This window comes from Hemiscyllium ocellatum, chromosome 13 (genome assembly GCF_020745735.1).
Source record: "Hemiscyllium ocellatum isolate sHemOce1 chromosome 13, sHemOce1.pat.X.cur, whole genome shotgun sequence".
Taxonomy (NCBI): Eukaryota; Metazoa; Chordata; class Chondrichthyes; order Orectolobiformes; family Hemiscylliidae; genus Hemiscyllium; species Hemiscyllium ocellatum.
The window spans coordinates 62,642,181-62,663,905 of NC_083413.1; the positions used below are offsets into that span (position 1 = coordinate 62,642,181).

Sequence of the window (21,725 nt, forward strand, 5' to 3'; positions counted from 1 at the left end):
GGAGAGAGGGCAGGGATGGGATACTGAGATTGCATGATCAACCATAATCATAATGAATGGTGGTATAGGCTTGAAGGGTCAAATGGCCTACTCCTGCACATATTTTCTACGTTCATATGTTTCCAGCATTTGTGTCACAAATTTCTGTGAATCAACTATGACACAATGTTGTCAATACTTGGTTTTGTGTTTCATGGAAGACATACCCAATGGTCTACCTCTTTAAACACATAAAGTAATGGATCCAGAAAGGAACAGAGCAAATATGAAAAATAAATTGAAGTCAACTGAAATAAAAGACAACAAGGAGAGGGGAAGGAAAGATAAAACACAGAATAGAAGAAGAAAATGTCAGTAAAAATAGGGAAAAAAAAACAAAAAGAAAGAAATGGAAGAGGACATAACAACCTAGTTTTTGGAATAGCTGCATAAGCATTTAACATTTTATTAAGAGTTAAGTATGCGCAATATAACAATGTTCTTGAGCTATGACATGAGTGATGGTCCCCATGATCAGATTCCTTGAGAATGGTTTCATTAAAACACAGGAATTGTTAGATGAGTAAAAAATAAAATCAATTTAATTTGCCTTTCATCATCCAGGAGCTGAATCATACAAACAGCAGTTAAGGTTTGGTGATTGGCACAGTAAATACAGCCAAGGTAGAAAAAAAAATTCATGATAACTTCCAAGAACAGTTTACGATCGGTAGCAGTGAGATTCCCATTTCACAGTTCCTTTTACGGACTAACATGAAGTGGCATGTCAGGATCATAAATCAAGTCATTTTCTAACACTTTATACCATGAATTCTCAGCTCTAAGTGGTTGCGATGAAATTACTTTACATTAGAGGTGTAAATCCAACACTTTAATGGCATGCTGTAGATTTCAAAAGAAAAGCTCATACAGTGATTGCAATTTCTTTCAATTTTTGTGATGCTAATGGCAGAAGGGCATAAATTGTCTGCCACAAACCCATGGCATATTGCTTCTTTTTCAGTACTCGAACAATTTGCTGTGAACTATTAATAATGGACAGATGTTGTTAATTATTTTACTGAGCAAATGTGTTACAGAATAAATTTGAGTTTTCATATTATTAATATCCATATGGTGTTCAGTTAAATACTAGTAAGCTGGTAAATACCATGATTTTAAAAACAGTGCAAGCACTAAAACATTACATTTATCCTAGAGCGTATGCAGTTGCTAGAGATTATTGATAGAACTAAAGTTTTCCATGAATAAAATATAGGTCATTTTATATGTTTTGCTATGTTTGTCTGCTTTGTAGCTGTGTTTCAAGAGAAAATATAATTAATACAAAAACAGTCAATGTAATGCAAAAACATCTTTAAACATTACTTCCTCGAAACCAGAGTATATTTGTTTGGTATTACTGTGCAATAGAGAGATCGCAGCATGTAAATATCCTGTTAGCAGATTTAAAAAAATGGAGTTTATAGCCATTTCAAAAGTACATTTCAATGACTATTAATGCATTATTACTGCAGTGTTATCCAATGCTAACTGGAAGACAAATGACACTGTTGACAGCATAGAATAAATTACCGAGATGTAGATCATTGCAGATTAACTGGTGCATCTTGCTGAGGGCCTATGTGAGCATTGAATGACATTATTATTAAATGTGCCTTTTACCAACATTTATCATATCTTAAGTAGCTCAGTTTATTGATGACCATAATGTACTAAGTTGTGATCGTTTTTTCGCTCACAGTTGTTGAAAAGAGCATCTTATAGGAAATACTGATTTTACATTTTCTTTGTCACTTCTATGGATTTTTTCTATTGTATCTTTTGGATGGTTGCACAGTAGCCTAAAATTTACAGCAAGGTGAAAGGTCTTCACATTGGGACAAATAAGTTCATGCTTCAAATTTTAAAATGTACACTGCTAAACTGCAGAACTGCCTTTACATGATTAAATGAGTAGAAAGCTGTCGAGAAGTAAACACCTTACTTATATGTAAACGTTTCCTTGGAGTCATACTACAGCTAGCAAAAATGTGCACAGAGTTCATTTACTAGCATTACAGGTCAGTGCTGCAACGTAAACAGCTTTTGAATTCCTATTCTTGGAAACAGTATCTCTAATACAAATCATTATAAAATAATGTGCATGTTTCCTGTTGGCAAGTACTGCAGTGACATGACTTTTATAAGATTTAAAGTTAATCGCAAAAATAACTTTCATTTTTTAAAATCATTTGCAATTATTGAACAGATGCATGTTAAGTCCAATAGAGAGACTGACATAATTGGTTTAACTTTGCAATTAATACAGGAATTCATTCAGGATACTCCCTAGACAAGCAAATGAAGTAAAGTTTATATACTATTTTATCAAATCTCTTAGTACTTCAATGAATTGTTTTGAAATCTAGTCTTGATCTCATTTAGTGAAATATGGTGGCCATATTCACACAGTAAAGCTAATAATCCATTTCAGGTGGTGTTGATTGAGAGAGAAGTGCTGGTCTGATGAGCTGCCTGTTCTTCTTTGAATTCTACTATGGTATCTTGAGTTACAGCAAGAACTGGTCGAGTATGTCTCAGCTAACATCTCATTTACAGCAGTTCAAACAAGCCAGCACTTACTTAGTGTTAAGCTGGAGTATCGGCCTAGACGTAGTCTTAAACTCAGAACCTTCTAACTCATAACTAAGTGGACTGCCAATTTAGTTAAGCTACATACCACTTTAGAAAAATTGAATTAATCTAACTACCCACAACTCAATGGTCAGCAGTTATTTCACCAGGAAACCTGAGCAATTTGGTTCTTCAAATGTACATTTGGCTTGTTTAAAAATGTGTGATGTTTAAAGGCCCCCAGTTCAAAATTGCAGAGAAGAAGAAAATGCTCAAGGATGCATTTTTGGCTCAATTTTTGTTTTCTTTGTGGATAAAAAAATTCTTATACAGTAACCAGACTGTATTTTCTGAATCCTACAATCAATAAGAAATACTAAAGTTAATGTATTTTCGATCTTGTTAATATTACACAAAAACTTTCATGATAGGTTGTACTTACTGAACTAATTAATGTATTGCCAAGTAATAGCAAGATGTTAAAAAAGTTCTCTAAATTTCTTGCAATTTATGAAATTCACAATGCATCATTGATGGAGTTAGAAAACTAACAATTTTCTAAGTAAACTTTGATAATTTTTGTAACTTACAATGTTACTACAATTTGCCATGTTCCAGTTGTGTAAATGTTGTCAGGTTTTAACTTTAACAGTACTTTTGCACCTGTGTTTGTGTGTAACATATCTTTCTGACCTTTTGTTAACTGCTGCATACCAGCACTGCCTGAAACTCAATGTTAAAATCCCAAATAAGTCGACCCTCTTGAGACTTCGGACTCCAAAGTGGTCACTTTGCTTTGCAACCTGTTCCATCAATTTAAAGAAATAATAATAATTATCAAGTCACTGAATTGGATATTTACCACGAAACAGTTTTCTTTCAAAATCTTCTTTTGTGAAGCAAGATATTTGCCTTCATCAGCAAAAGCAAAATACCACTCTTCAAAAGGCATCAAATTAGAAAGAAGCAGAGTGGGCATTCCTTAGCAGCCATTAAGGTGTGAAGAAAAATTTTCCTGGTTTTATGAAACTCTAAAGCTGTTGACGGTTTTAGATTTCTTGCACTAGTCAGCCCAGCTGTTTTGTATTGCTTTACTGTTTTCTGCAGAGACCCAATTATCATCACCTAATTAGTGTTGTACAAGGGAAAGGATTTCCCTCGTGAATAGAAGACTTTGAGTAATTCATTATGCAAAGAAAGGAGAATTTCATAGGCTTTTTGCATATTTTACACCCACTTTCCCCATTAAAAATTATTTTTTGTTAAATTACACACTTCTTTTATGTGAACATACAAAATAACGTGAGGGACATTTGCCAGCCTTCTTCCACAATTCCAATGGTGTGAAAGTATTATGTATTGAAATAAATGCATTTATTTAATTTAAAAATAAATGCTGCTGCTGAAATGTTTTGCATTTCCTTAATCCTGATTGATAAAAACGACCAGACTGTGAAAAATATATATGGTGATACTTTCAGGTTTCATGACTAGGTCTCAGCTTTGAATACACATGAACATGGTGTTCTTACAGAAATACCTTTGGATGTGCAGGATGTATTAGGAAGAAAATAATTTAATGATTTTTATGATTAAAATGCTTCCAATTTAATATAAAATTAAATAATCTCAGTGAGAATATTTCAACATGATTGTCATTATCTATTAACTGACATAAGTTTGCCATGATTTTATTTTGCACTTTGTGCAGTACATGCTTATAATGGGATTCAAAGCGTACAGTTTTAGAGAAAAAGTTTACTTTCAAGGAAAGATTCTTCTTTCACTTTTCCTGCTATGACATCAGTATTTAATTGTGGTCGGCCTTGAAGGATTAGATTACTTGCACTGAGTCTGCAGTTATAATGCAAATAAAAATCTTTCTCAAGCTCATGCAGCCAATAACAATAAGAGGAGTTAGTATCTTTGTTTGAAAAAAATAGTTTTGACCTTGCCATATGCAAACAAAGCAACTGTGATGATTTTGAAATTAAAATGAATGCTGGAAGAAAGAACAAATTTGGTAAAAAATTATGTTAAACCCAACAGAATTAAAGATATGCATAGGAGGTTCAGGAATCTTAAAAATAGAGTATTTATTTCATGTTTTAAAACCATTTTGTCATATTTCAGCAAAAGATCTTATAGGTTTTGCTTTTAATCTTAATCATTGTAGGGACACTCTCTTTTTCTATGATTTTTTTTAACTCATGCATGTTGGTAAAAGGCATTCTATCAGTAGACATCAAAATTGGACATCTCTAGGGGTCTTGGGCTGAGTACTGTGTATATCATTTCCTGTGGTCCACTGCTCCTCCTGGGAAGGGATTAAGATTTGGTACCTAGATTCAACTGATGTCCTGTTTTCCTTTGTCTCACACAGATGATCTTCCTGGAAAAATACATGTTAAAACATGCACAAAGTCTATCTGTATTCAGTTAAAAAGCAAGGTGCTAAACTCTGTGGCAATGTTTTCAAGAATTGAGGCCTGTATTTTACAATTTTATTTGATGTTGATATTGATATTTCTAAACCAGTAATATGATGATTATAGCACTTATGATTTGTTTAAATCCATTCTGCACATTGTAGTTGTAGATTTGCCTTGAATTATTAAGCAAGTCAGATTTAATTCTTTAAAGATTGAAGCTGTAGCACATTTGGTTCCTTTGCAGAATATCTGAACTTTCATTTAAAGTTTTGCCCTTTCAAATGATGAATATGAAATAATAAAGACACTAATTCTACTTCTGTTCAAATTCTATGTGCCGAGTTAGATCAGAATTGTTAATGTGTGATTTAAAAATAAGGACCTTGATTTCATTTTGAATAGAGCAGTTTGCACACTGGAGATTATCACTGACACCAGGGGTCAGAAGTGTTAGTATGAAATGTTACTCTAGCAAAGCCAGAGCTGGGTCAGATCGCCATAGGATAATCCCATAAGGCTTCCCCGTAGGCTGCTGCCACCAAGAAGTTCTGAAGATGAGAAAGGAAAAAGACTGAATGAATAGCCCTAGCAAACAAGAAAGCAAATGTGCTATCAATTAGCAGAAATAAAAACAAAGTTTATTAAAAAGCTAAGTAATAGCCCTTTTCAAATCTAATACAAAGGTAGATTATGTGGCAACAGACGCAAGACTGAATTCTGTGCTAAACTACACAGAAAGCTTGACGCTGCCAGTTACTGAATCTCTGGCAAGAGAAAACAAACAACCAAAGTGCTACATGGAAGTACACGTTGTAGAATGTCGAAAGCTAAATATTGGATAAACCAATGGACTATTCTAAACTATGCATCAGACACTGGTCACATTCACTGTTTACAGCAAGATTTCATTTTAATAGAACCCCAGTAAGAACAAAGAAAAATAAATGGGGAAATTAAGATCAACAGCAGTTAGTAATGAGACACACATGGAAAGACAATGTCATGTTGATTACAGAAAATACTATAGATTACTGCATCCTGTCATGTGAACAAAGCAAGACAAATTATTAAAAAGCCAGTTAGTCAAATGAAAAATATTTATTCTTCACAGTTATTAGAATTCTTAATATTTACTTTAAAAATCAGACAATTGAGAATGAGATAAATATTTCAAACCTTTTTTTCTCCTCAAACATTTCAGAGGTGTCAATAAGTTTTCCCTATACAGTTAGTAGTCTAAGAAGTGTTTTGTGAGGCTTGCATCTTGTTGGTTATTTGAGATTTAGATTTTAAACAATGTATAGTTTCAAGACATTTGCGAATTGTCTTTATAGTTTAGTTGAAGCCTTGGACATTGTCTGAATAAAGTCAAAACATGAAAGACCTCTTTAATAGGTGAGAACCCTTTTTCCATGCTATCCTTTATTAAGAAATTGATGTTTTACTATTTTATAAAAGCTAAAAGTGAGCCTAAAAGCTAAACATTGAAATGAAATTGAAACCATTTGAAGTTGGAAAATATTTTGGAAATACTTAATGCAATACAAACCATCATCCATGTGTGATTCCATGTTACTAAGACCTATGGTACTGCATACTTTTTGGAAATGTAATCAAGTCTGCAAGGGATTCATAATCAGTTTTATCTCTTTTCTTAAACTGCATAAAATTAAATTGTCAGCTGAAAGAGAAGTAAACTGAAAGACTGGAGCAACTGGGCTTGTATACCCTTGAGTTTAGAAGACAGAGGGGATCTGATTGAGACATATAAGATTATTAAAGGATTGGACACTCTGGAGGCAGGAAACATGTTTCTGCTAATGGGTGAATGCCGAACCAGAGGACACAGCTTAAAAATACAGGGTAGACCATTTAGGACTGAGATGAGGAGAAACTTCTTCACCCAGGGAGTGGGTAGCTGTGTGGAATGCTCTGCCACAGAGGGCAGTGGAGGCCCAGTCTCTGGATTCATTTAAGGAAGTGTTGGTTAGAGGTCTCAAGGATAGTGGAATCAAAGGCTATGGAGATAAGGCAGGAACAGGATACTGATTAAGGATGATCAGCCATGATCATATTGAATGGTGGTGCAGGCTCGAAGGGCAGAATGGCCTACTCCCGCACATATTGTCTATTGTCTATTGTCTAAGTCAAGTATGTAATGAGACAGTGAAGAGAATATGAGAGAAGGAGAGAAGACTTGAACTAACGCATGTATCAATTACAGATTTCATTGGTTATAAATGGGTGGATGCATGGTGAATTTGTTAATTATAAACAGCAAATTCTGTCACACGGTTTAGCAATATAAAATGTAGAATGATCCAGAATGCAGGTATGCATAAGCAGGTCGTGAGTAATATCATACATTTCTTCACAAGATGAAAATTGAGTCCAGGAATTAAAGTTTGACAATCTACTGTGAATGTTTTGTGGGAATTTTACATAATACAAAATGATCGTGTGTTCAAGGTCATATTGCAAACATTGCCAATCATTCTTCTTCTCTGAAGAGTGCCATCTTGTGGTGAAGGACTTGAAGGTTGGTTTCAAGAACCTGGCACATTAGTATAATTGATTGATCAAGAAAAAGAAACAGTATTATAGTATACTTAAGAATAAGCTTAAATCAAACTTCAGTTTTAAATCAATACAACAGAAGCAGAAATCATGACTATATGAAACACAAGCAACCTTCTGTATGAGTATTAGACATGAAGTTGGTCACACAAAATAGGTATTTTTGAATTGGCAACCTGTGATACACTTTGCCCAACTTGCCTTGCTGTTGATAAAATATTGGAAATGTATAAAGCCGGCTGCCATTTCACTATTATCCAAGTTGTACAGACAATTTTACCTCTATAAATGAGTACAATAATAAAAGCCGCATTTCAAAACAAGTAGAGTATGAATCAAATGCTGATTTACATGTGCCCACTTTCAGCTGGGGTGTTGGGTTAAAATTGGGGCTTAGCTGCTTAATTTGTTTGGAATGTAAAAGGAATTTGGCAGCAACATTAAAACAACTCAACAATATCCTTTATGCAGCCACTGAGATATTACATTATTTATACAATTTTGCAGATACCTTTGGAGTGTAGATATTGTTGGCAAAACAATATTTAGGCCAGAACCAAACCTCAAGTACAAAACAGCCATACTACCGAGGGATGCACAAATTCTCAGGTTTAATCACAATATCAATACAGATTAATGTTAGGAGTTTATTAGGCAAATCTTATCTCATTAATAAATCAATTTGGTTGCATAATATTAATTAAAAGGAAATTTCAAAACTTTAATCTGAAACACTTTGCAAGCTAATTTGCAACAATTAGTTTTAGATATTATTATCAAGAGTTGAACTACTTATTGTTTAATCTATTTGCATTAGATTTGAATTGCAAATTTTCATAGCCAATACAATTCTTGTTAACCATGCCTATGTCACCTCCTTGAATATGCTATGCAATTGAGCCTTCTCCCCACCTTTCACTGTAGCCCTGTTTTTTCCTTCTTAAGTCTCACTCCAATTCCCTTTGAAAGTTATTATTGAACCTAGTTTGATCAGATGTCTAGGCAGTACATTCCATAGCATAACTTCCCACAGTAAAAAGGCTCATGTATTTACAAGTTCCTACATAGCACGAACCAGATATCAAGTATTGATCTGGTTGGTAAAGCCTCATTTGTACAATGAGCATTATATGCTCCTCTTTAAAAAAATGAGAATTTTATTTATAGCACAAGTTTTCTATCGAACTATTTTCTTACATGCTCTCACCATTCTGTTTCTGTCACACTCTTTCCTGTCTGTCCTTCAGAATTTTACTATTTCCTATTTGGCATGGATGAGTCTTTCTGATTTTGGTTTCTGAATGTAGTGGTGCTTTTTTCCACAATGTTGCCCTTAGACTTCCAGGTGGACCCAAAAAATTGCCATCTCTCTGTTCTGCTCATTTGCCTTTATCTTTGGACTATCTTCCTACACCTTCTTTCACTGCTCCAGACCAATCCCAAAACTTCAGTTGCCGATTCTGCTTATTTTCTTACCTTTCCCCCTAATAGAGTTTCACCCATTGTACCTTTTGTTCAAAGGTGTTACTTTATTTAGCTGTATTGATCCACACTCCGATCATTGCTTACACACCCCCCTTCCAATCTACCTACACATTCACAGAAGCCAAATGATCAAGAGTTGCCTTTAATTCCTTTCAGGGCTACACGTCCTGTTACAAAGGTATTCTCAAGCATTGGCAGTAATAGTGCACTTATTCCAGCATGAAGCAGGCCACCAATATTTGATTTATTGGAACTGAGTTATAAGCTGTGTGCTTCTTGTAAAGTTAAAAATCATTCCAGCTGACTTTGCAGCACAAATCAGGTAAGCTAATTGAAACATGGAGCAATGATCTGCCCCCATTGTGGCTCCATCACTTCTCCTGCTGTTATGTTTTTTGACAGGTGAGAATCACTGCCTATCTTTGTGTGAGCAGATTTAAATCAGATGGCATTGGTGATAGTATCATTTCAGATCATTTCCTTTTCATTTTTGTCCACCCTAAATTATCAGAGATTTTTAAAATGCTTGCAAAGCAGAAAGAGGAACTTCAGCTTGTCATGTCCATGTTGCTCTCAATAAAGCTAGTTAGCTTTTCCAACCTCCACACCTTTTTCTGGATTCTTTTTGTCTTTGGATTCCATTTTAAAATCCACAATTGAATCTTACTCCGTCACACTCCTAAACAACGTATACTAGATGTATACTAGATGCTAACCACTTGCTGCATAAAAAGTAATCTCCATACCTTGGGTTCTCCGGCCAGTAACTTTAAATTGGTGCCCTCTTGTCCTCAACCCTTCCACAAATGGGAACAGTTTCTCTCTGTCTACTCTGTCCAGACCACATATGATTTTGATCACCTTTACAGATCTGCTCTCAACGTTTCCATTTTGGAGAGAACTGCCTCAGCTTTGCCAATGTATCCATGTAAATTGAGTCTCTCATCCCTAGACCCATTCTTGTAGATCTTTCCCGCACCCTCCCTGAAACTTTTGAATCCTTTTCAATGTGTGGGGCAGAGAAATGACATGATGCTCCAGGTGAATCTGAATCAGTTTTATAAAAAATTGCATGAACATCAATACCTTTAGTCATAAAATCCAGGATCTGGAATGCCTTTTTGACTATTTTCTTAATCTGATTTGTCACCTTCAACAACTTAAGCTGAAACATCCCCTAGTTTGCTGCTCTTGAACATTCCTTAGAATTGTATCCTTTGCAATGCTTCTTCTCATTGTTGTGGTTCTGTTTGCCGAGCTGGGAATTTGTGTTGCAGACGTTTCATCCCCTGTCTAGGTGACATCCTCAGTGTTTGGGAGACTCCTGTGAAGTGCTTCTGTGACGTTTCCTCCAGCATTTATAGTGATTTGTAACTGCCGCTTCCAGTTGTCAGTTCCAACAGTCCACTGCAGTGGCCAGTATATTGGGTCCAGGTTGATGTGCTTATTAATTGAATCTATGGATGAATGCCATGCCTCTAGGAATTCCCTGGCTGTTCTCTGTTTGGCTTGTCCTATAATAGTAGCGTTGTCCCAGTCGAACTCATGTTGCTTGTCATCTGAGTGTGTGGCTACTAAGGATAGCTGGTCATGTCGTTTCATGGCTAGTTGGTGTCCATGGATGCGGATCATTAGCTATCTTCCTGTTTGTCCAATGTAGTATTTTGTGCAATCCTTGCATGGGATTTTGTACACTACATTGGTTTTGCTCATGCTAGGTATCGTGTCCTTCGTCCTGGTGAGTTGTTGTCTGAGAGTGGCTGTTGGTTTGTGTGCTGTTATGAGTCCTAGTGGCTGCAGTAGTCTGGCTGTCAGTTCAGAAATGCTCTTGATGTATGGTAGTGTGGCTAGTCCTTTGGGTTGCGTCCTCGTTCCATTGTCTTTCCCTTAGGCATCTGTTGATGAAATTACGCGGGTATCTGTTTTTGACGAATACATTATAGACGTGTTCTTCTTCCTCTTTTTGCAGTTCTGGCATACTGCAGTGTATTGTGGCCCTTTTGAATAGTGTCTTGATGCAATTTCTTTTGTGTGTGTTGGGGTGGTTACTTTCGTAGTTCAGGACTTGGTCTGTGTGTGTGGCTTTCCTGTATACCTTTGTGGTGAATTCTCCGTTTGGTGTTCTCTGTACCATCACGTCTAGGAATGGGAGTTGGTTATCCTTTTCTTCCTCTCTAGTGAATCGGATTCCTGTGAGTGTGGCGTTGATGATCCGGTGTGTGTTCTCTAAAAAAAACCCACAGAAATAGAGAACACACACTGGATCATCAACGCTACACTCACAGGAATCTGATTCACTAGAGAGGAAGAAAAGGACAACCAACTCCCATTCCTAGACATGATGGTACAGAGAACACCGAATGGAGAATTCACCACAAAGTTATACAGGAAAGCCACACACACAGACCAAGTCCTGAACTATGAAAACAACCACTCCAACACACACAAAAGAAGTTGCATCAAGACACTATTCAAAAGGGCCACAATACACTGCAGTACGCCAGAACTGCAAAAAGAGGAAGAAGAACACCTCTATAATGTATTCACCAAAAACAGATACCCGCACAATTTCATTAATAGATGCCTAAGGGAAAGACAACGGAACGAGGACATGCCGCAACCCAAAGGACTAGCCACACTACCATACATCAAGAGTATTTCTGAACTGACAGCCAGACTACTGCGACCACTAGGACTTATAACAGCACACAAACCAACAGCCACTCTCAAACCACAACTCACCAGGATGAAGGACACAATACCCAGCATGAGCAAAACCAATGTAGTGTACAAAATCCCATGCAAGGACTGCACAAAATACTGCATAGGACAAACAGGAAGATAGCTAATGATCCGCATCCATGAACACCAACTAGCCACAAAATGACACGACCAGCTATCCTTAGTAGCCACACACTCAGATGACAAGCAACATGAGTTCGACTGGGACAACACTACCATTATAGGACAAACCAAACAGAGAACAGCCAGGGAATTCCTAGAGGCATGGCACTCATCCACAGATTCAATCAATAAGCATATCAATTTACCGGCCACTGCAGTGGACAGCTGGAACTGACAACCGGAAGCGGCAGATTCAAACCACTACAAATGCCGGAGGAAACATCACAGAAATGCTTCACAGGAGTCTCCCAAACACTGAGGATGTCACCTACACAGGGGACAAAATGTCTGCAACACAAATTCCCAGCTCGGTGAACAGAACCACAACAACGAGCACCCGAGCTATAAATCTCCTCACAAACTTTGAGCCTCTTCTCATTTTCATTTACTGAAATCTATCATTACTCTGTATTAAATTCCATCTGTCCCACACCTGCCAATTCTACAAGCCTTTCTGTGTTCTCTTGAAAATATCACTAACATCCTCATGATTCATAATACTTTCAAATTTTGTGTCATTTGCAAATTCTGAAATCGTGCCTTGGGCACCCACGTCCAGCCTAACAACATATAATTAGAAAAGTAGGGGTCCTAGCATTGATCCCAGGACACTCAACCATATATCCTCCACCAGTCTGAAAAAGCAACCATGGACCACTAGTTTCTATTTCTGTCACCCAGTCAAATTCAATTCCATACCATCATTGTTCCTTTTATTTCACTGGCTTCACCTTTTTCTGGCAAACCTGTTATGTGGCAGTTTATCAATTTCTTTTTTTGAAGTATGTGTAACTCACAGTAGTTCCCTATCTGTTACTTTATTGAAAAATATCAAATTAATTAAACATGACTTGCACTGATATTTTGTTTGAGAAAGATTTCCTACCGCCAAACGTAAACTGATTGGTCTTATGACACTGGACTGAACCTTGCATTTTTTTTATATCCAAGGTATAATATTTGTAATTCTTCAGATCTCTTATATTTACGGTCAGTGCCTGCACAATTAGTTATAACCTTATTCCTTAGGTATCCTTGGATATATCAACTTATAAGTACAGTCAACCTTTCTGATGCTTTCTCCTTTATCAGCTGTTAGCCTATCCAGTGTATGAACTAACTCCTCTTTCACTACAACATCAGTAGAATCTTCTTTGTTGTTAAAGACTGGTGCAGAGTAAAGATTTAGGGCAGTATTTGATCTGAGAACCCAAGCATCCATTGTCTATTGAACCCAGTGCACACAAGGAAAAGCTTTACTTGATTGATGTTTTTTGTTCTTGCATTTATTTTTGTCAATAGCTCAATGTTTAATTGAAAAAGTAGAAAAAGCAATGTCAAGTGTTTGTATTTTCTGCTAATGATATTTTAAATTTCATTGATTTATAGGGCTATTAATGATAACAGAATTTTTGAATGAAAGTTAGAGAATACTTTTTTTAAGCTTTCCTACACTTTTTGCATTCACTCATGTGAGCATCACTGACTGGGCTAGCATTTCTTGCCCATCTGGGTTTGTCCTTGAGAACGTGGTATTGGGCTGTGTTGTTGAACTATTGCAGATTATTTTTATGTAATTACACGTACAATGCTGTTGGAAAGTGAGTTCCAGGATTTTGACTCAGTGACACTGAAGAACAGTGATATATTCAAGTCTAGATGTTGAGTGGCTTGGAAAGGAACTTGTAGATGGTGGCCTTCCCATGTCTTTTCTGTCATTGTCACTATAGGGTTCACTGGTTCGCACAAAGTTTATACAGAGTGAATGAACATACAAGTGCTATGGGTTGGTATGGAGGGCATGAGGGGCCATTGGTGTGGGTGGAAGCATGTTTCTACAGAAGCGTGTAAGGAGTCTTTGAAGGACAGGTGGGGAATATAAATGACATGATACACAAGTACTGTTTTAAAATTTACCTTTCAAGGAGCTCCTTCATTCAGACTTGCATCAAGACATCTCTGAGAGGTCATGGGTCAAACATCCTCAAGAAGTCAGTCTGATTCACAAATAATACACATGGCTAGGAGTTATCTATTCCACAATGGATCCCAAGAAATGAACTTTCTTTTGCTACCAAAAACGTGTGTGCATGAACTGAGGTCAGAAATCTTTAAGGCGAAGGTGAGGACTGCAGATGCTGGAAATTAGAGTCGAGAGTGTGGTGCTGGAAAAGCACAGCAGGTCAGTCAACATCAGAGGAGCAGAAGAATCAATGTTTTGGGCAAAAACTTTCCTGATGAAGGGTTTTTGCCCCAAACATCAATTCTCCTGCTCCTCGGATGCTGCCTGACCTGTTGTGTTTTTCCAGTGCTACATTGTCGGCAGAAATCTTTAAACTGGGTCCCATTGGTCTTTTGTAAAAATCTACAGAGTCTTCTTCATACTTCAAAAATTCAACCTTAGTTTGTCAGATATATTCTTGGCCTTCATATTGAAGTCCCCTTGATTAGTCCCCAATCAGTCCTTGTCCTCCATTTATCAGAAATTATTCTCTGGAAATTCTGTGGTTCAGTGGTAGCGTCCTAGCACCACAAGCTCTAGATTCATGTTTCATCTTGGTATAATGGCTGTAAATAGTGTGTCATAATGCAGTCAAATAAACATTTTGATTATCTATCTATAAATTCTAAACAATATTTTCATAGCATGCATGAAGATTTTAAGACTTGTTTGTGTGCCAGAATTATGTGTTAGCTGCAGATCAACAGCCTCCCCATGCTAAAAGGCTGCATAATCATTTTCTTGGCATAAGCAAATACCATCCTTCTTTTGAAAGACTAACACACAAGCACTTATATAAGACTTTTGGATTCCTTTACATAGAGTCATAGAGATGTACAGCACGGAAACAGACCCTTCAGTCCAACTTGTCCATGCCAACCAGATCTCCTAAATTAATCTTGTCCATTTATCGGCATTTGTCCATATCCCTGTAAGCCCTTCCTATTCATATACCCATCCAGATGCCCTTTAAATGTTATAATCATACCAGCCTCCACCACTTCCTCTGGCAGCTCATTCCATGCACATAACACCCTCTTCATGAAAAAGTTGCCTCTTAGGTCCCTTTTAAATTTTTCCCCTTTCACCCTAAACCTGTGCCCTCCAGTTTTGGACTCTGCTACCCAGGTGAAAAGACCTTGTCTATTTACCCTATCCTTGCCCCTCATGATTTTATAAACCGCTGTAAGGTCACCCCTCAGTCTCCAACACTCCAGGGAAAATAGCTCAGGTCTGTTCAGTCCCTCTCCTTAGCTCAAACCCTCCAACTCTGGAAACATCCTTGTTGGACCCTTTCAAGTTTCACAACATCTTTCCTATTGCAGGGAGACCAGAGTTGCATGCAGTATTCCAATAGTAGCCTAATCAATATGCTGTACACCCTCAAAATGACCTCCTAACTCCTGTATTCAATGATCTGACCAATAAAGGCAAGCATTACAATAGAAAACTAGTAAGGTTACACCTTAAAAGGCCATGTAGCTACTCCCCTGCTGTGAGCTCCCGCACATAGGTTTCTCCAAGGTCAGTTGTGTATTCACTCTTTCATCCACTTACTAATTAAGAACCTATCTATCTGTCTTAAATACACTCATTGACTTCGCCTACCCACAACCATCTGCAGCAATGAATTCCATCGATTGACCACCTTCTGGCTGAAGAAATTCCTCCTCACTTCAGTTCAAGCCAAAAAAAAATTAAGGTTCAGCCCTACATTTCTAAATGAAATCATTGGTTGAAAGTAATTTTGGAACACTATGAAACCAAGAGTGATGTGGTTTGAATGCAAGATTGTTTTGTTGCTCTCACCTGTTTTGCCTTGATCTTATGTGATGTTAACTCTGATGTTCACTCATGCCCCTTCTTTGCAGATAGGTCACAATCCCATACTCACTAAGCAATTCCTATTCTATGCTAAGAAGGGAAGGAAAACAAATTGAGGGAGAACTGGTGACAGCACGCCAAAGACATGTAGCATTGAAATGTTGGCAAAAGCTTCAGCCAGCCACCAAACAGAACAGCCTAAAAGGAGCTAGATGCAGAATGGGCGAGGGTGTAAAATACAGGTGAAGGTGTGCATACTTAAAACTGCAGTAGCTGCAGAGTCTTCGGTTGATAAAAAAATGTGGTTATGTAAAGGCGCCACATTCAACAATGGACTTGCTGCCCATTTCTACCTCAGCCATGGCTTTGCTGCCACTGTTCACATCAAAATTTTCCCTCTTTTTTTCAGTATGGTGCCATTCCAGATGACTTCTTTAGCATAAGCTAAACAGCTGTGAACAGACGTATCAGGCAATTTAAGGATTCATTGTTCTTTCAAGCCAGCATTTCATCAGCTTTCCCATGGGGGACTGGTGCCTGTGTGCCAGAACACTGCAATTTTACTCAATAACAGGATTTCCCAAAGTCTATGGAGTCACAAATTGAATACATATGGTCAAAAATGTTCCCACATCATTGGCCCTTACATTTGTCAACAGGAATGGAGAAAAGAATGTGCTGCATTACTGCAACTAAAGATACACTACCATGCAAAGAATTGCTTATTTCTTGGCAATGCCTTCATCTCAATGCATCGTGTCATTAATCTTTAAGACAGAAAATCAAGTCTCTCTTTGGCTGCTTTGAGATTAGGGTTATTCTCTACAGCTGTGGAAGATAACATCTGTATGTCATCTCAAAGCTGAAGCTACACTGTGCTCCTGAGTAACTGTGACTCACTCAATAGACCAGAAATGGGTGGATGTCTCCATCAGTTACCCATCTGACTCACTCAGTATCATGAAGTATTCTGTTGCCAGGTGAATTTACAACTCATGTATGTGGATTGATCTGGTGATCCTTCAAAAATATTTAGGATTATGGTGATTTGCCAAATGATGAGCAATTTGATCTGACAAAGAGACTCCTACACATGAAGAGTACATAAGCCCACACGGATGGTAATGTGAGAAAAGCCCTTTAGTGGAATGAAGATATCCCTCAGACTCCTGGTCAACACTTCTTCTTCACATTCCATCAAATGCTACAGTTCACCCATGATTTATTTATCACCAGATGCATAACTCACTATTTTCCAGATCGTGCTTCAGTTAGTGCAAGGATGGATAATTCTATGGTGGTGCTTAAAAAATAGTAGGGTGAGTGACAGAACCTGCTATAAATTGATATTAGATGCATATAATGTGATTTCCTTTTTCATCTCCATTTTCGTGTATCAAAGGAGTAAAATGGAGAATAGAATACGTTGCAGAGTTCATGTGCTTTCAGTTCAATGAGTGTTAAAGGGGCTACATGGTATAGTTCGCTTGCAATTACTATAGATAGATTAAAATAAAAATAAAGAGAAGCCAAAATGAACCTCTCAACTGAACCTGCCTTCCTACTGTTCTGGTTCTAACTCTTCCCTGGTTTTGCAGATCTCTCCATTTCCATCAGAAGTGAAAGAGTAAAGAGTTGCAGGTCAGTAATTTGTTGCTATTCTCTCTCTCTCTCTCTCTCTGGTGTTAGGGTCTGCATTCTTGATGAGAAGTACCTTTGGTTCTCATGACATACAGTAAAATCCACTCTGCATTCCTTAATGAGTGTGATGATAGATGAGAGCACCAAACAATTACATTCCATGTGAAGTTTTCAATGGAATGGCTTCAAACTAATCTGTAAATGAAAGAACATTTCCAGGTGAAGGTTGGAATGAAAAGGGTTCCATGCTGCCTTCTGGACATGAACGGTAAACATTTTAAGTACGAATGGAAGTCAAATAGCTTACATTTCAGTACAGCACTTCCTTGGAAGGTGTGACTCAATTGTGTTATGATTCCAGTTGATGGTAACATCGGACAAGTCAGACCCCCATCTCCTCCAATAGCTAGATGAGAAAGCCAACTGGTTTCCTGACTGCATAATCTGGCAACCCTGCAACATGATATGCCCTGCCTGCTACACCATGATGGGAAAAATGGTCCAAATGGAGGAAGAGCATCAGACAGATCAGCCAAAACAGTAGTGGCAGCACCTTAAATAAAATATGGTGGAATTATATTCTATCTCAAAACAAAAAAAATACATGCTACTAGATTAGTAGACATTAGTCTAAAATTTCACATTTGGAGTTCAGCAGTCCTTTAATAAGTCATCAACAGATCCTTCCTTGTCTTCAATGGCCGATTAACCATTAATTGTTAGCAAGCAATTTCCACATTTTGCAAAATTAATTTCTTCAAGCACAATTTATTAGGTACTATGATTTTGTTGTCAATGCATACTGTACATGCATGAACATGATAGAAACACTAACAGTTAATAAAAGATGCAAAAGAAACTGAAGCAAAATAACATGATAAAATCTCAGGTACCAATATACTCTCATAATACTCATGTCTTCAATATATTCAATAGATTCCTTCCTCAAAGGAAGTTACAGATCCCAAACTCAGAAGATGGTTGCAGAAAATGCCTTATTGCTGTTAAAAGCTTCAAATTTCTGTAGAAAGAATGTGAGAGAAAGTAAAATGTATCAATTAAATCCATTTTGGGTTTGATGATGGCTCAATGCAAAATATGAGGCTTTTGGGGACTTGATTTCAGTGAAGATATGAATGAAGAAACATGATCATGTAAAGTGATGCCTAATATGCATTGATAGAAAGTGATTCATGGATTTCAAGACATTTTCATGTGGGTGATTATTGCGTGATCAAATATGATTGATATTTTAAACATAGGACACAGGAACATAAGAACAAATGTAGACCTTTAATTCTCTCAAGTCTATTCTGGAATTCACTATGATCAAGGCTGAACTTTCCTGATGAAGGGCTTTTGCCCGAAACGTCAATTTTCCTGCTCCTCGGATGCTGCCTGACCTGCTGTGCTTTTCCAGCACCACTCTAACCTGAACTTACCTCAAGTTGGCCCATCTCTCTTATGTATCTTATTCAACAAAAATCTATCAACCTTAGCAATAAAATTTAACAATTGCTATCCCATAAATGTCATTCACAGAAGAGATTTAGAAGTTTCACTGTTCTTAATGTGCCAAGATGTTTCTTAATATCACTTCTGAAAGGTTTTAGTCTAGAAGTAAGACTGTGCGTCTTATTCCTTGACAGACAGTCAGTGAAAATTGCACAGGTAAATAGAAGCTATCCTTTCCCTGAATGATCATGAAATTTTTGATCAAATCAACCCTCATTCTTATAAATTTCTTAGAATACAACCTTATTGTTTTCTCTTGATTTAACCCTTGTCAGGTTAGTTGGTCCAGGTACCATTCTGTACATGTGTGTTTTAAATTCTGCATCTTCTCATTATTCAGTAATTTTGATGGTGAGCTGAAACAGGTAAGGAGCTTTTAAAAACTAAGGATTGTTGAAGGGTTGCTGCACATTTTAAAAGTGGGTGGGTGAATGTTTGAGGGAGAAGCTATCAAATCTTTGCAAGGGCGGGAGATGCTGCTTTTCTCAGCAGTAAAATAAAACACTCTCAGCTTGAAGAAAGCCACATTATTTTTCCTTTAGCAGTTGCTGTAAACTGTAAGCCAGGAAGCCACAGACTTCAGTCAATCAAGTGTGAACCAGCAACCCTGTATTATTTTCTGCAGCGAGTGAAAATATCTGGTGAAGCATAATCAAGAAGCAGTAGAATCTGACTAAACAAAAGCACCATCTCAGTGAACTCTGTGAACAGGAACTGTTGAATTACTTCCCAATCTTTTCTCAAACCCATGACATCCATATTTTTCCCTGTTTGTATATGTGTAGGGGTGAGTTTATAAGGAGGTTAGAGTTGTAACTAGTAGAATTATATCATATGTCAATAATTCACAACTGCTTACCCACATCTTGAATCTATTTATTAGTGATAAATAGTCAATCTTAGTCAGGACAGAAACGTGGTTTGTGATTTCATTCAACCTGGGTCTAAGTTGAAGAAATCTGTGTATTTTTAAAAATCTTTAACCATAGTGACGACTCTGGTAAAAGTAGGGTTTGATTCCTAATTTGCTACTTCTGTGAGACATGACACTATTTTACTTCCTCCAAAGCAAATGTATCCTTTCTAAGGTGTTGTGGGCGGGACTACTAACAGAAAATAGGCATGGTCTAACTTTGTACAGCTGTAGCATGTGCCATGAAAATATGCTTTATATACAATAATGATGAGCTCATAGCCTAAGATGGCTACCCCATTTACATCATGATATACTCCATGAAAATGGAAACAGCATGTCAGCAAATCCCATCAATAACAATGGCATCAGAAGCATATGAAGGCCCCACATTTTCTGCAGCCATTAGCAAGGCATCAAGGCAATTATCTGACATATTTACTTACACCGTAGTTAAGTGAGCTTCCCAGATATAATCTTATCAAATTAGTCTTGCGATATACTGTAAATTGTCTTATTTGATTCCCTGAGCATTTGGAGAAAGCAAGTTACGTGATGAACAAACTCTTTTTTTAAACATTTGTTTTCCTTGCAGAGATGAAGATAAGTGGCTGTGACATTGAAAGAGAAAACCAAGTGGCATCTCTCCTTTATCCATCTCCCCGCAAACCCAATTGCATCCACCTTCATTAACACTGTTGCCTTAACACTGGCAATCATGTTAGGTGCTCACTACATATGTTTATGATAATGTATGTTCATGATAACAATATCATTAATCAAACAAATTTTTAAAGGATAAGTGCTTCTTCAAATATTTATTAAATTATCTTTGAAAAGTCATTTCAGATTCTGCTTTCACCATTATTTCTAGCAGGATATTCTATTTATAAGTAGCTCTCATTAATTGGCTATTGAATGTCACAAGACTGTGAAATACCTGAGATTCCTTCCCCATGAGCACATGGAGGTGGAGGTGGGGCGGGGGGGAGGGAGGGAGGGTGGTGGTGGTGGTGGTGGTGGTGGGTGGGTGGGTGGGGAGGCTCGTGTGGAACAAGGAAGACCAGCAGTGGGGAGACACATCTGGAATGGGCTTGGCCAGGGTGTGGAAGCTCGGGTGGAATGCTGATGGCCAGCTGCCCAAGCAGGCTGGACGGTTGTTGGACAGGGATTATTGCGGGCAGTTAGCAACTTGCAAGCTCGGACAGATTACATTGAGAAGCTCCCCTGTGATGATCTACTTAAAGACTGTAATGTTTATCTTTTATTCTCATTTTTCTAACTTATATGATGAAATGGTGAGTAATGTAACTTATTTTCTTTTTTTCCCTTTATTTCTCCACTTTGTGGCTAAGCTGTGTACCTAGGTACTTTGTACCTAAAATTGTGCCATATAGGGCGACATTGTAAATTCTTCACTGTCCTCCTGTACTTGAGTACACATGCCAATAAAGAAAATTCTCATTCTAATGTAATTGGTACGATGTTGAGGGGTTTTGGTGCTCTTGATTGACTGACAATTAGTATTGGGAAGAAGGACAGTTTCTGTGAGATGTGGATAAACCAATGGAGAAAGCAGCAGGGAGCATTATATTCAATACTATTCGGGATGGGAGTGTGGAAGGGAGATAGGGGTCTGAGATTCTGTATATCCAGAAGAGGAAGATTGGGATTTTAAATCTGCACAAATGAATGAAGAGGGTGATTGAGGCCTTCAATGATTTTGACTAACTGGTTAAGAAATCTTTAAGATTTTCTTGGCAGTAAAGTTAAAGGTGGCAAGACAAAAGCAAAATACCTCAAATGCAGGAAATTT

At 37.4% G+C, this 21,725-nt stretch overlaps 1 long non-coding RNA gene across 2 annotated transcripts in view; it reads left to right on the forward strand.

The window, feature by feature from the left end:
* Positions 1 to 20,711, forward strand: part of LOC132821578 (uncharacterized) — a 70,305-nt gene extending 49,594 nt beyond the window's left edge. The window contains exons 3-5 of one of the 2 annotated variants that reach the window (XR_009645332.1): positions 16,250 to 17,159; positions 17,439 to 17,481; positions 20,505 to 20,711. This is a non-coding gene — a long non-coding RNA (uncharacterized LOC132821578). The remainder of the gene's footprint in view (positions 1 to 16,249; positions 17,160 to 17,438; positions 17,482 to 20,504) is intronic. The other variant, XR_009645331.1, reaches the window with a different exon arrangement.
* Positions 20,712 to 21,725: the final 1,014 nt, after the last annotated feature.